The sequence below is a fragment of the Rhagoletis zephyria genome, unplaced genomic scaffold (assembly GCF_001687245.7).
Source record: "Rhagoletis zephyria isolate East Lansing unplaced genomic scaffold, Rhagoletis_zephyria_1.1 Rzeph_scaffold_02985, whole genome shotgun sequence".
NCBI lineage: Eukaryota > Metazoa > Arthropoda > Insecta > Diptera > Tephritidae > Rhagoletis > Rhagoletis zephyria.
The window spans coordinates 14398-19034 of NW_016160069.1; the positions used below are offsets into that span (position 1 = coordinate 14398).

Sequence of the window (4637 nt, forward strand, 5' to 3'; positions counted from 1 at the left end):
TAATTTACTCAAAATTGATACACCCCGGCTTACCATCTAGCGGTAGGTTTCGGAAAGGTGAAAAAACATATATTTAATACTTGCGCCGGGTATTTAATGTTCGGCTCCGCCCGAACTTAGACTTTCTTACTTGTTTGCTTTCTCTTTGATCTATAATATGCTTCTCAGTTTCTTAAATAAATTTCATTTGAAAAGAAAACAATCATAATACANCTTTCTGTTTGATCTATAATATGCTTCTCAGTTTCTTCAATAAATTTCATTTGAAAAGAAAACAATCATAATACAAAACTTGCGTTTTCCAGCTTAATATTAATTTACTTCTCATTTCTTATGTACCAATTTTTACAGTGTTGGTTTTGAAGAAACATTGAAAAAGAAATTATAAAAATATGGCAAGAAATATAATTTTGAAATGTTAGTTATGAAAAGTTTTAACTAAAAAAATTAAATAAATTAAATTAATGATTTGGCCAGTTGCCGATTAGCAGGCGGCTGTGGATCAACATCACTGCTCTCTCTAATATCTTGGTCATCGTCATCATCATCAGAAAGGTCGATAATTTCGTCCAACAGATATTCTGGAATTTCATCTTTGTCTTCCCCTTCTTCCTCTTTTTCCTCGTCTTCCTCTTCTTCAAAGGTGTTTTTATACCACCAACAAATTTCAGCGAGCATTGCATCTGGAGATTTCTTTCCTCTGTACCTGAAACGAAAATAGTTTTCAATCGTTAACATGTTTAAATTGTGCACTCTGGCAAAGATATTAGAAAAATCTAGGAATTCAAAATATGCACACTCCATAGTTACCTTATTTCAAATGCAAGCACAGTTTGGTGATAACGTTCGCCTTGCTCATCAGATTCAGTTGGCAACTGTTGAGCGAGTTGATCAAGATGCCGACGCAAGAGATGAATTTGGTACGACATATTAACCCCAATTTCATCGAAAGCTGCCAACATGTTTGCAACAGATTGCCTGTAGTTGTCTTTGCGTTCTTTACCCAAAAGTCCTTTAATGACTGCTTTCCCAAGACTAAGTAACGCCAAAATTCAGGAAGGGGTTGTTAATGNTCAAATGAAATTTATTGAAGAAACTGAGAAGCATATTATAGATCAAACAGAAAGAAAAAAGACTTAGTTTTGTGGAAAATATGTTCAAAAAGCATGAAAAAAAAGTCCAACATTTTGCTTCATAAGCACTACAAAAATTTTCTAAATCAATTTTTTTTTTAAATCTTAATTGTTGCACAGGTCTCTAGCAATAATTAGGCTTTAACATATTGAAAAAATATCAATTAGTCGACGAGTTATAGCCAAAAAGCCATATAAACAATATGCTGAAAATCGGCATTTGACTGCAAAGTTGGTAGGTCGATTAAAAAAAAATTCGAACTAACATAAACAAACGCCGCGATACGGGTCTTCTAATTTAACCTCTGTTTTCACCCCTCACTCTCAGAATCGACCTAACTTTTGCTAACCTGAATTTGTTCCACAGTGTAATTATAAGACCGCCACATAGTATTAACAAGTTTTGAGTATTTATTTTTAACCGACTTCAAAATAAAGAGAAGGTTATCAATTCGTCGAAATATTTTTTATTTATGTTACCGCATACTAATTTGGTTTAGATGCGATCATTGGATCATGAAAAAATTAACGGTAATCCTAAATTTGTATATGAGAATTGCAGTCGGTTGTGTTTTTTGCTTAAAAATTATTTGTTTAGTTATTTAATGGTAATTGTATTACTTGCAAAAGAGATTTCTTTCGTTCTTCGTCTTTCGTCATAGTTCCTTTATATTGTATCAACGCTATACCTCGTTCAGCAATCTCCTTAACATATTTAATACTTTTAATCGTCTCTAAACCAACAAATTTCAGGGTAATTTTTTAGAGAATTTAATGCCCTACAAAAATATGCCTAGAAAACACTTTTATCTCTATTTTATAACTTTTTTAACGGGGCAAAATTTATTTTAATGAAAACAAATTATTTTACAAGTTTATTACGTAAATAATTTCAAATGCCCATTGACACTTTTTAAAGTGAAAACAAATATTTTTCCAAATGGGAGAATTTCCTTCTCAGTAAATAGGTAATTTTGAGGCTAAAAATTCACCAGGTTAGTTATTTTGGATCACCCTAATGTACATATATATACAAAAATGACTCGTTTACAGTTATATGAATAAGTGGCAAATTTCCCGAAAAACATCCCCCCACAAAAAAAGTCTGGACCCGCCAAGGGACCTGTGTTATTTTTGATTATGTACTTGGATGTGAAATAACACATTTTTTTAATTTTCTTAAGCATATTTGCGCCCCAATGCAACGAACATACTGGTTTTAAGCCAACTTACAAATGCTTTTATCAAGATGAAAAATACCCACACACATATATTGCCACTGATAAGCAGCAAACAAAATGACTTGTGGTAAGCAATAATTTTCGCCTGTGAAGGCGCCCCGTTAGCTAGTCTTTTAGTGCTGTAAAAGGTAATACGGCTTTCCTACGGCACCGTGAATTACTTTGTTCGATCCTCCAATTACGATCGCGAATTATATTAAGTTCCCACTGCACGTAATTCGCTCTCCCATTCGTAATTGGCTCTCTCAATCGTAATTGGCGCCCCAATCACCCTTCGAATTTCGAGATTCGCCAGTCTAAATGTTGAGAGCGAATTACCTCATTTGTAGACAATTCAGATCCAATAACCATGCGAATTTCGACAAATCGCTGCCGTCTCTAATTTTAATCGGAAATGCTGTCAAAGCAAGAGAGAATAGAAAAAATCAGAACAATGAAAGGAGAAAATGAAGGAAAAACACAACGAATTGTCAAATCGAATTAGGAATGAGTCGTGTAAACGGGTTAATTCACCAAAGTAATTCAGAAGCGAACTACGCAATTGGCAGTTCTAGTGGGGACATAGAATTACCCCTTTCCCACGAGCACATTCTTAATTCAATTTGACAGTTCTCTATCTTTGTGTTTTGTTTTTCTTTTCTTCGCTACAAAATGTAAGCAATTGCTAAAAATTTATAAGTTTCCGTATTAAATTGGTTATGTATACAGGTATAAACTTTACTTTTCGTATCTACTCAGAAAAAGTGCCAGTTTTGATTTGTGAACTGTCGATAAATTTCCGATAAAAATTAGAGACGGCAGCGATTTGTTCGTAATTCGCATGGTAGTTGGATCTGAATTACCAACAAATAAGGTAATGCGCTCTCAAAATTTTGTATGGCGAATTACGTAATTCGAAGGGTAATTGTAGTGCGAATTACGAATGAGAGAGCGAACTACGTAATTGGGGTGCCGTGGGAAAGCCGTATTATATATTATTGATTAAGGCTAAAAGGCGTTTACACTGCTCAACTATCACAGGCGGTCAGTTGAAACAAAAGTTTACATCATTTAACTGAAAGTTGAAAAATTTAACTCCTTTTACATACAATGATTGTGTATGATTAGGACATACTAATATTCCGAACGAAATTTTTTGAAAATTTCATCATTGCTATAAAAACTGAGAAGGAGCACAAGGAGGACATTTTTGCTCAAAAGAAGAATAGCGAAGGACAATATTTTTGGGGAGGACAAATCACGTTTGAGTAGGACAATTCTCCTCAAAGGAGGACAGTTGGTCAACTTATCTAATTACAACTAACACAAATTCTTAAAAAAAAAAACTAACAAAAAAATCAAACGTTGGGTATTCACTTTAAAAACATAATAAAGCTAGTTAAACAAGTGATTTAAATTTGATGTGCCCAGTCGCTGCAAAGATTTTCCCGCGATTGCCCTTTTTTGAAAAAACTGCTTCTTATTTAATTGGAGTGCTCTTCTTAATTGTGTTTCTGGTTCATCGGCGCTAACAAAGCTCATTAGAGATTCTGAAACAAAATACATTAATTAAAATATGTACATTTATCTTGCTATTATGTAAAAGTTCATTGCCAAAAAAAACTCACATACCACTTTATGTGTTTTGAGGCTCTTTTTTCCGTGGGTTCCGTCTACGTTGTATTCCATTATTATATCGGTACTGAACACGTATTTCAGGTTTTTGCTGATTGAATGCTGAAGCAGAGTCCTTATTACAGAAATCTGTGAGCATTAAACTTAATACACTGCATTCCGTAATTTTAAGAATAAAATAAATTCGTGTTGAATATGTGAAATATCCTACATATGATGTTCTTCAAGTTTTCCACCATTTCTGAAAAAATATAACAGTTTATAAGCATGATTGGTCCATTTATGGTTTATTGTAGATATTTGGTGTTGCAGTCGGCATTTTGTAAGCATAACAAAAATAATAATACACGAAACATAAAAAATAATCTACCTTGAAAACTCGTCTACTTGACTTCCAAAGCACTACATCCTGCACATTCTTTAATTGCTTTCTTATCTAGAAAAATTAATAATTTATATGTACTATCCAAGACAATTTCCCTTCCCTAACATCCTGAACAGCCCCTATATGTTTTATGCACATGGAAATACGAATACGTAAGCAAGCCTGTTGCAGGCAGTGATAATATTTATTAGCAGTGCAAGTGGAAGGGGTGGTTTTGTCTTCTGCCAATGGCGGTGGTGCTGGTGCATGAGGTTAATATGATTG

At 33.7% G+C, this 4637-nt stretch overlaps 1 long non-coding RNA gene across 1 annotated transcript in view; it reads right to left on the reverse strand.

The window, feature by feature from the left end:
- Nucleotides 1–3249: 3249 nt before the first annotated feature.
- LOC108368168 (uncharacterized) overlaps nucleotides 3250–4637 on the reverse strand; it is a 16533-nt gene continuing 15145 nt past the window's right edge. The window contains exons 2-3 of the long non-coding RNA XR_001848336.1: nucleotides 3986–4229; nucleotides 3250–3903 (exon numbers count right to left, since the gene is read on the reverse strand). This is a non-coding gene — a long non-coding RNA (uncharacterized LOC108368168). The remainder of the gene's footprint in view (nucleotides 3904–3985; nucleotides 4230–4637) is intronic.